Source organism: Misgurnus anguillicaudatus, chromosome 19 (assembly GCF_027580225.2).
Source record: "Misgurnus anguillicaudatus chromosome 19, ASM2758022v2, whole genome shotgun sequence".
Lineage (NCBI taxonomy): Eukaryota > Metazoa > Chordata > Actinopteri > Cypriniformes > Cobitidae > Misgurnus > Misgurnus anguillicaudatus.
Window position 1 is genome coordinate 42425542 of NC_073355.2, and position 12326 is coordinate 42437867.

Genomic DNA, 12326 nt, shown 5'->3' on the forward strand with positions numbered 1-12326 from the left:
TTGAGCGTCTAAAAAGTTTTACAATGTCGAAAAGAGCAAGTAAAAGAAACTTTTCACTTGAAGAAGTTGTCGAGCAGTGTACCAGGCGTGAGAGTGATTTGTTGGAGGAAGACGTTTCAGACGAAGAGAGCGTTTCCTCCGTCGACCCAGTAGCGAAAGAGATTTTTTGGATGGGGGAGACGTCACTCTCGACAAGTAAGTGCTTTATTGTATTATAAAACATAATTTACTGTTGGTACTGAGGTGTGCGTTTGGATGCGTGTTTTGTTTGGTGAGCCCCTGCACGAGTGTGGTTGTATGCGCTCATGCACAGGTCTGTGTGCCCATGTTTGCATGTGTGTGTCTGTGTGTGCTTCTGCGTTACTTTATGCAAGTAAAATAGTAGAATATAGATTATAAGTATGTGCTTTATTATAAAACATATTTTACTGTTGGTACTGAGGTTTGAGTTTGGATGCGTGTTTTGTTTGGTGAGCCCCTGCATGAGTGTGTTTGTATGCGCTCATGCACAGGTATTTGTGCCCGTATTTGCGTGTGTGTGTGTGTGTGTCTTTGTGTGCTTCTGCGTTACTTTCTGCCAGTAAAATAGTAGAATATAGATTATAAGTAAGTGCTTTATTGTCTTATGAACCATTTTACTGTTGGTACTGAGGATTGTGTTTGGGTGCGTGTTTGTATGCGCTCATGCACAGGTATTTGTGCCCTTATTTGCGTGTGTGTGTGTCTGTTTGTGTGCTTCTGTGTGTGCTTCTGTGCTTCTGCGTTACTTTATGCAAGTAAAATAGTAGAATATAGATTATAAATGAAAAAAATATGTGACTCAATGTTGTTGTATCTGTCTTACAGGTGCATGCTGGAGTGGACCTTTCCAATGCCCTAATCAGCTATTATAAAGTGATCCACAAAACCCAGAATTGGTATAAGACCTTTTTTATCATTTCTAAGACATTGCCACTGTGAATGCCTTACTGATTTACAAGCATATCACAAAAGGTAAAGGGGAGGTGCCAATGCACCAGAAGGCATTTAGTGAGACACTAGTTAGTAGCTGGCAGCGGTTGCTGACATACCCGCTCCATCGCCCACTTCACACAGAGCACATCACAAGCCTTTGCATATTAGTGGAGACGGCACCACAGTTCGTCTAAGGTGCAGGCACTGCCATGCAAAGACTACTGTAAAATGTTCTTCATGTGATGAGCATTTGTGCTTTTTGCCAAGCCGTGATTGTAATAACGAGTGGCATGTTGCCAATAACCTGTAATATTGTAAAATTTCTAAATAGTTTTTTATATACATTGATATATTTAGATTGTGGTTTTTCTAATATTAAAAATATTTTATTACTATAGAACTTGTTTTGTATCTTTATTTTTACAAGTATAGTTTCAAGAATATAGTTTTTTTCAACACTATAAAGTGTTTATGCTTCATTTACTATGTGTCAGCAATTATTGACAGTGAATTTGGACATGAAATAGAGTAGCTCTAAGTGAAACCTTTCATTAGAGCCCAAAAATATGATTGTACATTGAAGCATTCAAGAAAAACAGCATTTTATGTCAATGGTTACAAAGGGCCATTTGTTGTCTCCAAGTGCCCTTTATAGAAGGCCGCCTAGACATAAACTTGGATAAACATGTGAAAAAGACACATTTTCTAAGATATTGTAATCAAATTTGCTTGGTAAAGCTTTGTAAGGCTTCATGCTATGATCCCAATGTGTTTTCCAGCTAATAACTCCCCATTATTAGTCCTCTGCAGGCAACTGTTTACAAAAAAAAAGTAGGCGGAATATTTTTTTCCTCTCTTTCAGTGTGTTTAAAATTCTATTACTTTATAACAGTAAGACTTACAGTGATTCTGACTGTATAGAAACAAACCTCAGAGTCTCACCTTTCAAAAGACATCAAAACCATGCATATACTCCAAATACTTCAAGAACAGTATGCAATTTACTTTGGGTATGTTTTTTTTTAGGCGTTTTTGCAAAATATAGCAGGATTGCAAAGGGGTTAAAGTGATTGATCTTGTTACACCTTTTGTCGTCAAAATAATTAACTTGTAACTTTCCACTGGGACTGTCCCAAATTTTTCTAAGCAGGCAGCGATAAGCCCCATTTTAAAGGCACACAAGGCAAGTCTGAGTATTATTTCTCTACTAGCTCCCCCTAGTGTCTGGGAGTAAATGCTTTCTATATCTGAGACTTTACGAGACTGAAGGACACCGAGTCGGATACAGCAAACTTGCAAGTGGGGTATTCTTCCTACAGACGGTAGGGGCGGGCGAAAGAGTCTTCATTCGTCATGTAATGAGTCATTTAACCATATACCGACTTACGAAGATGATTTATTAACATAAAAATGCTGCCTTGTGTCCCTTTAAAAAAGTCCAATTTGGACCCAGCGGAGCCTCGTAACTATAGGCCAATATCAAAACTGCCCTTTCCCTCAAAAATCATGGAGAAGGTTGTAGCTGAGCAACTAACTGTTTTTTTAAGTAAAAATAAACTCTGGGATAACTATCAGTCTGGTTTTAGAAAGATACATTCTACCGAGACAGCCCTCCTCAAAGTGTACAGATGGCTGCTGACTCTGGAAGGTACTCTGGAAAATGCTGTGAGCAGATCGAAACAAGAGTTTGGTATTGTTGGGTCTGTTTTAAATCATTTTTTCTCTTACTTGAGTGATAGAAAATGTTCTGTATATGTAAATGGTACACTGTCTGAAGCCACCAAATGTGTGTGGTGTTCCCCAGGGCTCTGTCTTAGGTCCACTTTTGTTTTTAATGTGTATTAGCCCTCTGGCTGAGTGGTTAGGGAGACTTGCTTGTAACCCAGAGATCGATAGTTTGTATCCCACAGCCGGCAGGAAATGACTGAAGTGTTTCGGCATTGCGATGGGTGAAGTGCAGAGACAATTATCTCTTTTGACTTTTTTCATGTTTCTTTTCCTTACACAGAGGTCCTACGGATGTAAACATTTAGACGTGCAGAAGACGTTGAAAAAAAGACGTCGCCTGCCGTTACAAAACAACCTCTTTTATGGACCGGAATCAGACGTCCAAAAATTACATGAAAAAGGCGTCATTCCGACGTCACTTTGCGCAGTGGGACCCTATGGACTCATAGACTAAGCGAGCACCTGCAATTTAAGGCCACGAGTCTGAAGGTCCACATGAAGTGCACTATTTGGGACAGGGACTTACTCGAGAATCGCTGTATCGTGCTGTCTTTAAATAAAAATGAACATGTAAATACTCTGAAATAAACATTTGCTGAACTTTAAGATTATTTACACTTATCTGAAACTTTCAGAAGCACAATTCTTTGCACCTGTAAAAAACCTCTTAATTTTGTGCATACAGCTTTATTAAAGTGTGTTGGTTTGGGCATGTTTCAGGATTTACAACCAGATCATGATGCGTGATGGGATACGCTTGGCCTTGAATACCACTTCGAAGGGGCATGGCACTTTGTCTTGCGCACTTACTTCCTGTCGCGTGCACACGCTCTCAAGTGGCCAAGACCACAAGTGTAGGTATTTGGACACAGCCAACTGGTCAGTCAACGGGTTTTTGCATACCACTACTGCGCACCCTGTTTACATAGATGACAAACAGGTGGGATGAATCAGGTAATTAATCAATGAATGTCCAGGTGACGACGATCGGAACAGAAACAAAACATGACACGGACTAACCGTGACATATAAACAATCATGACAAATGTCTGAAAACTGGATTAAAGCAGAGATCAGGGAGCTTGTCAAACATCCACTCAGAAGCTGAGATCATTCACCAGCATAGAATGCACGTCTTATCATAAACAAAAATGCATGCGAGTGGTTTCTGGAGAGAGAAATAATAAATAATATGCAAACTTCAGATGCTGCGTAGAAGAGAAGCAGGACTTTAAACAAGTCACATGTCTTTCTGGGACCTTGCAGATGCCGGCAAATCATGGCAGTGTGAATAAACAAAAAATCAAACAATCCCGGAAAATTCCAGGATGCATTCTCCGTGTATTTTCCGGAATGTCTGCATGAAAAGGGCTCAAGTGACACACACAAAACAAAAGACATTTTTTTAAAACAGCAACTAAAGGCTGTCACGATTATGAAATTTGGCTGACAATTAATTGTGTAATAAATTGGGACGGTTATGACAATTAATTGCCCGTTTTAGGACTTTGACGATTATGACTATTAATTGTCTGTTTTATTGCTTTGACATGTAATTCTTATACAATTTTGGTTTGTTCATGAAATAATTTTTGTGATTATTTAAATCTAATATTTTGCAAGGTTAACCAAGCAGTAAATATTAATACACATAACACATATTTGAAAAGTAATTATTTAATGAATATATCTTTCAAAAACTAAACATTTTCAAGAAATAAACACAATAAAGTGTCTAAAAAAAACTGAAAATAAAAATGTAATCAAAATAAACTGACTATAACAGAACAGACATTAAATAAAGTAGCCAATTCTACTAAGGTCATATTAGTACTGGACCACATGTTTGTAGTGCCTGCAAAAAAAATATTCCTTACAGATCCTTAAGAATAGCATCCTTCACTTCCCTAAATTTCAAATTGCTTTTTTGGAAATGTATGTTTTACCTACTGCTTATCAAAGTTTTGGAGCATTACTTTAAATGCAGTTTTTTCCAATGTATTGAATAGCTTTGCAATGTATCACTACACTGTCAGTTAAGGAGCGCCATCTGATACGGTCTCATTTATAGAGGAGCTGCAGCTCCCCTTTTTGTTTTAGAGAGATGTGCAATCATTGTGGTGATCTGAAATCATCTCGATGAGGTCAAACAATTGTGATGAGACGGTTATTTAATTATTGTGACAGCCCTAACAGCAACAACAAGAAAAGATCTGTATTAGCTAAAGAGCAAAAACCCAATTTAACATTGGTGCTGCTTTTCCACAATGAAGAGAGCTGCAGGAGACAAAGGGTCTGAAAGGGTCAAATGGGTTTTCTATGGATTCGTTGCTTATGTAGTTTGCGTACCTTTTGTTTTTGTACCGGTTGTTTGTGTTTTTTATCTAATACATAGTTTTCTACTTTCAGAAGCATTCAATAACAACAACACGTTTTTATGCATCATCACTACTTGGATTATAAACTAACCTTGGGTAAAATAAAAGACAAATGACACTACGAACAAATTTAAACAGAGTAATTTCATAATTTTGATATTCATTATCAATATACACAAAGTTCATGTTCAAGTCAAATACTACACAAAATCGCTACTTCTATATAAATTGTTCACATTATGTTTTGCTAATTTACCATATTATTATTTTGAATAAATAGCTATCTAGACATAACATATTTCATTTTTCATGCTTTCCCAAGTGGTCTCTTAAAGCCTATGAAAAAAGACAAAAACTACATGTCAGTAGAATATCAACATATTGTTTTTTAAGTTACAAGAATATCAGTATTGTATAACATTATATAATCATATGTTCAGCAAACATTGAATATCCACACAGAGTATAAAAGCATAACTTCATGAACATAATGCTTTGATACTCACCCTCCTCTCTAATAGCACACAAAGTTAAGTTCCTCCATACAGTTTCTGTTCTCAAAGCTCTGGGTTGTCATGTTTAGAGATCCACAGTAAGTGTAATTGGCAGGACAGGCTGGCAGCTGGCCACTAACGTATCCCAGATCCTCATCACTTAACCAGAACCATGAGCCTGCCAGGAACCGTAGACCTGTCCACACAGTTGATGTCTTACCAATGGTTTGGTTGGCTTGGATGAGATGTAAATCTGTAGGCAGACTGGCCAGATCAGTGTGATGAGTCCTGCAGTATTGTAACGCGTCCTCCCAGCTCTTATTCTCTTTAACCACAATCAGTTCAGTGTCCCACTTGTAGCAGAAGTAAGGGTTTGAATAATAGCAGGGGTAGTTATACAAACCGCCATCTATAACTAGAGCGCAGAGGTCAGTGCTTGAATAACTTGGTTGGTATTGTCTCCAGATGAAATAACTTCTCTGGCTTCCATCACTCCACTCCCAGTTGTTTGTAGGGTTCAGTTTCAGACCAACCCAGCTGTATCCGTAAGAACCGCTAAGCCCATTTGCGTTGTTTAAGGCTGTAATTTCATCCCAGCTGTCAAGACTGGACAGGTCTACATAGGAGCCTCTGCAGTGACTTTGAGCTTGTGTCCATATCGTGGAATTGCTAAAATAAAAGTGTTGTCTTTTCAGAGCTGTTGTCAGCTCATAATGAGCTGAGAGGAGAAGAGCAAACACGACAATCTTCATCTCTTCTGTGAAGGGTGAGTCTGTCAACACTCTCCTAAAACACACTTTATATGTTTACACCAACTTTACATTTGTTAGTAATGTATGCAAATGATCACTTGAAAAAAGACAGTGAGCAAAGTGTATTTACATGAAAAAAATGAATCCAGCACTGATCAGTTTTTAGATGCTTTTACAAAAATTAAAAGACTGCTCCAAAAGTATTTTTATTTTTTTTCCTGAATTAACTATTTGTTAAGGTAAAATGATCTTTGGTAACGCTTTATATTACGACCCACAATGTACAATGTACCGCTTAATTAAACAGAACTTACAGTGTACCTATTTGTAACAACAGAGTACCTCTACAGTACGTACTTGTATAAGGGAACAATGTGTTAAGTTTGGGGTAATAAGGGGGTAAGAATATTGAAAACTTGAAATTATTTACAACTACAGGGTACCTATTGTAATATTGCGTGGTATATGACTTACATTTGTGGGTAATATGGTCTATTGATTTTTTAAACAATTTTATTTAGATTTTATTTTCATATTCACTATTTCCCTGATGAAAGTGTATTTTAGTCGATGTCTACAATGTTTATTTCTGTATAGACCATATTATAATAGCAAAAGTGTAGCTGATTTAATTTAAGTATATGTGTTTTAAGGCATGTACAATAAAAAATAATAGCAACCTCTTTGATTTGTATACAGTATGTATATTACCAGTAACTCTTATATTTGCGGACTGTAAACTAAAGCGGTGATTTGGTCACCTATTGTTATAAATTTACTAACAGGGTAAATAAACATACACAATATTGTGAACTTATTTCAAAATATCTTTACAACACTATATTTAAGTCAACATTAACGTTTATTTCAAATAAAAAGTCAGAACAATTTTTCGTTGTTTTTGCGGCTTGGATTTCTCTGTTGGTCTTCTTCCAAACTAAAATTTAATTCATTTGAAATAATGCTATTAAATATGGAAATAACTGATCGTAACCATAAACAGCTCTCTTTTGTCCTTGCTACAATCTATAGACTTCCGGGCCATCATGTAGATTTTCTTAAAGAAATATCAAATTTCCTGTCTGACCTCGTAGTCACTGTAGATAAAGCTCTTATCGTTGGTGACTTTAATATACATGTTGATAACCCAACAGATACATTAGGATTAGCATTTATGGATATTCTAAATTCTCTCAATATTAGACAAAACGTGACAGGGCCAACGCATACTCGTAAGCACACATTAGACTTAATTCTGTCACTCGGGCTCAATATTAATGAAATCGAGATATTACCCCAGAGCGATGCAGTTTCAGACCATTGCCTTGTCTCATACACGGTACTTCTAGATATGATCACTCGATCCACAATACGCTACCGACTAGCCAGAACAATAATTTCCACCACTAAAGATAACTTTATTAGCACTCTTCCAGACCTGTCCCAAATGAAACATGTAACAGATAACCCTGAAGATCTAGATATTGTAATAGAAAACCTGAACAGTATTTGTTCTAACACATTGGATGCCGTAGCTCCAATTCGAAAAAAGAGAATCAAAGAAAAAACGCCAGCTCCATGGTATGATCATCACACAGCAGCACTCAAAAAGGCAACTAGGAAAATGGAAAGAAATTATAGAAGCACAAAGTTAGAGGTATGGCGTGCAGCATGGAAAGAGAGTGTTAAACACTACAGACAGGCTATAAAAATCGCCAGATCTACGTATCTCAGCAATCTTATTAAAGAAAATCATAATAACCCTCGCTTCCTCTTTAGCACAGTTGCGAAACTGACTAGAAATAAAGAACAAACAGAACCCACTAATAAACTCCCACACAATAGTAACGACTTCATGAACTTCTTTACTAAGAAAATTATGATTATTAGGGAAAACATTGTAGGTACCCAAGCAGCCACCACTCTACCCAGTAATACATTTAATGCTTGCCTACCATACGAACATCTTGAGTCATTTAAACCTACTACAATAGATGAGCTATCTAAATTAGTAGCATCATCCAAATCATCGTCCTGTATATTGGACCCTGTTCCCACAAAATTACTCAAAGAGGTATTCCCTATAGTGTCTAACCCAGTACTAAATGTCTTTAACTCATCATTAGAATTAGGCTACGTTCCTACAGCTTTCAAACTAGCAGTTATTAGACCGCTCATTAAAAAACCAAACCTTGAACAGGGAGATCTAAATAACTTTAGACCAATCTCAAATCTCCCTTTTCTGTCCAAAATATTAGAAAAGGTAGTGGCAAGCCAGCTACGCACATTCTTAGCAAATAATAGTACGTATGAAAAGTTCCAATCAGGATTCAGGCCCCACCATAGCACAGAGACAGCGCTGCTTAGAGTTACAAATGACCTTCTCCTAACATCCGACCGTGGTGAAATATCACTCCTTATATTATTAGACCTTAGTGCAGCCTTTGACACAATAGATCACACAATCTTACTTAATAGGCTAGAAAACTATGTTGGCATCAGTGGTCAGGCGCTAGCTTGGTTCAGATCGTATCTAACCAATCGCTATCACTTTGTTTATGTAAATGAGGAGGAGTCACATCACTCCCTGGTTAAATACGGCGTACCGCAGGGATCAGTTTTAGGTCCTATCCTGTTCTCGTTATATATGTTACCTCTGGGAGATATTATCAGAAATCATAACATACAGTTTCACTGCTATGCAGATGACACACAGCTTTACATCTCCTCGCATCCTAGTGAAACACAAAATTTTTCTAAACTATCAGACTGCATCAGCGATATAAGTGACTGGATGTCACATAACTTTCTTATGCTAAACTCCAATAAGACAGAGATACTTGTTATCGAACCGAATCGCTACAAATATAATATGACAGATTACAAGTTGCCCATAAATGGCTGCACTGTGGTGCCAACCTCCACGGTTAAGAATTTAGGTGTGATGTTCGACAGCAGTTTATCCTTCGACAGCCATATCTCCAATGTCTGCCGCACAGCATTCTTCCACCTTAGAAATATCTCAAAAATACGCCATATGTTGTCTGCATCAGATGCAGAGAAGCTTATCCACGCTTTTATGACCTCTAGAATAGACTATTGTAACTCGTTACTCGGAGGATGCCATGCAAAACAGGTCAACAAGCTTCAGCTAGTTCAAAACGCTTCTGCAAGAGTTCTTACTCGAACTAAGAAGTATGACCGCATAAGCCCAATTCTGGCATCTTTACACTGGCTACCAGTTAAATATCGTATACAATTTAAAATATTACTAATCACCTACAAAGCCTTAAATGGCCTAGCACCCTCATATCTTAGAGAATTATTATCAGAATACAATCCATCACGTGCATTGCGGTCACAAAATTCTGGCCTCTTAATTATCCCTAAAATATCAAAAGTGTCTAAAGGTGGCAGATCCTTTTCCTACTTAGCCCCTAAGCTATGGAATGATTTACCAACCGACGTCCGAAAATCAGAGACAGTAGATAACTTTAAATCTAGACTTAAAACTTTTCTCTTTAACAAGGCTTTCAAATAGCTGTTTTAACAATGGTACTTATCTCCTAATAGCTAGCTTGTACAACCTAATAAATAAATAAATAAATTAATGAATAAATTAAAACCTTTTTTTTTATCAACACTTCAAAGCATGGTAAATCTCATTAATACTCTTTAGTAATATGCTGAAACTTTGAATTGGTTTTCGACTGAGTCTTAACTGCCAAATATGGCCGGCTTGCAATTTTGGCCTTTTCCCATGACCTTAAAATAGTATGTCATACAGAACCGTTTGCCACTGTACGTTAGCATTAACGACGGCAGTGGGGCCTCTGGCCTTAGTCAAACGAGTTCTGTTTCCGTTTCTAAAATCATTAACTATATGTAATACCTTAAAATAGTATGTCATACAGAACCGTTTGCCACTGTACGTTAGCATTAACGACGGCAGTGGGGCCTCTGGCCTTAGTCAAACGAGTTCTGTTTCCGTTTCTAAAATCATTAACTATATGTAATACCTTAAAATAGTATGTCATACAGAACCGTTTGCCACTGTACGTTAGCATTAACGACGGCAGTGGGGCCTCTGGCCTTAGTCAAACGAGTTCTGTTTCCGTTTCTAAAATCATTAACTATATGTAATACCTTAAAATAGTATGTCATACAGAACCGTTTGCCACTGTACGTTAGCATTAACGACGGCAGTGGGGCCTCTGGCCTTAGTCAAACGACTTCTGTTTCCGTTTCTAAAATCATTAACTATATGTAATACCTTAAAATAGTATGTCATACAGAACCGTTTGCCACTGTACGTTAGCATTAACGACGGCAGTGGGGCCTCTGGCCTTAGTCAAACGAGTTCTGTTTCCGTTTCTAAAATCATTAACTATATGTAATACCTTAAAATAGTATGTCATACAGAACCGTTTGCCACTGTACGTTAGCATTAACGACGGCAGTGGGGCCTCTGGCCTTAGTCAAACGAGTTCTGTTTCCGTTTCTAAAATCATTAACTATATGTAATACACTTAACCAGCAATAGTTAGCCTGTCCGGAACCGAGCTGACTAAAACCACATTACTGTGTGACACTTGTTTTCTATGTGAACGGCCCCTACGCTAATAAGATTTTGTGTCTCTCTCCCTGTCTCGTCCTTGATCCCGAGGACGAGACAAACAGATCCAGTTCCGGTACATGTGAAAGTCGGCACACAACTGATCTACTAGCTGTTCTTCAACGTGATGTCCAGCTGATGCCTGACCAAAGACCACCGGCAGAACCCGCTTAATCTCCGCTTAATCTCCGCTCAATCTCCTTCCGTTTCAATGTGTATATATATATATATATACCTCCCAAGGGTTTTTTCCTCCTATGACTTTTTTTACTTCCCCGGCTAAAATTCCGGGGTTTTTTTCTCCTAGGGGGTTTTTCAACCCGGGGAGGCAGCCTTTTTGGGCTTAACTTCTATACGTTACATTAGTAATACGTTTGTTTATAATGTTGATTTATAGCCGTAGCAAATTTAACTGCTTGTGCTGTCGTTTATTATGTTGTGCTATCTGTCGATTTTCTGTGCTTTTCACTGCATCTATTATGTAAAGCTGCTTTGATACAATTACCAAATTGTGAAAAGCGCTATATAAATAAAATTGAATTGAATTGAATTAAATTGTCCACCAATGACTCGGATGTTGAGTTGATGTAGTCTCACAAATGTAGCTGTTCTATGTTACATATAAAAAAAACATAAATGAAAGCCTTCAGTAAATGTTTCCTCACTGTGCCTTGACAGAAACTGAGTTTTCTGAGCCAGTTATTAACTTTAGGCTAACTTATGTGCTAGCTAACTTGCTGCTACTGTTAGCTGGCAACTTTCGCGAAAAAACATTGTTTGAAATGTGCTAGTCATGTATTAACAAAACCAGTTACCTTATTAAGCGTGCAGATCCTGCTCACATCACTCCCAGCCATACTCCACAGTGTAGTTAGTTTTTAAACCCTCTTAAAGAAATTTCACCTCAGAATCGCATTCCAGCGCTCTACACCTGCGCAGTACGCATGTAGTCGTCTTTGCTTCAGCGCGAGTGGATACCCATCAGCAGTTGTTTCATTCTGGTTTGACATTGCATAAATTGCGGAAGTTTCACAGTTGCTATTTTTATTGTATTTGCCTTAAAACACAGATAACCACATTAAATCAGCTGGACTTTTGGTATTAAAAGCATATTAGTAATATAGGCTACTAAAATAAAAGTGATGTGCTTTTCTATTTATTTGCCGACATGGCTTGTAGATATCGACTGAATACCATGTACTTTCATCAGTAAGCAAATATAAAAAATCTAAATTAATCAATACATATTTTCCCCATAGACTTAATTGCTTAAGTCATACATACCACATAATAATACAATAGGTACCCTGTAGTGATAAAATACTTTGAGTATAAATAATGTATAATTTTCCATATTTTTCCCCCTTATTACGCCAAACTTAACATATTGTTTCCTTACACATAC

The 12326-nt window shown here is 37.4% G+C and overlaps 1 long non-coding RNA gene across 1 annotated transcript in view; it reads left to right on the plus strand.

Moving 5' to 3' along the window:
- The window catches only part of LOC141351159 (uncharacterized), a 346935-nt gene extending 335548 nt beyond the window's left edge, over nucleotides 1–11387 (plus strand). Inside the window, exon 2 of the long non-coding RNA XR_012359386.1 lies at nucleotides 10973–11387. This is a non-coding gene — a long non-coding RNA (uncharacterized lncRNA). The remainder of the gene's footprint in view (nucleotides 1–10972) is intronic.
- Nucleotides 11388–12326: the final 939 nt, after the last annotated feature.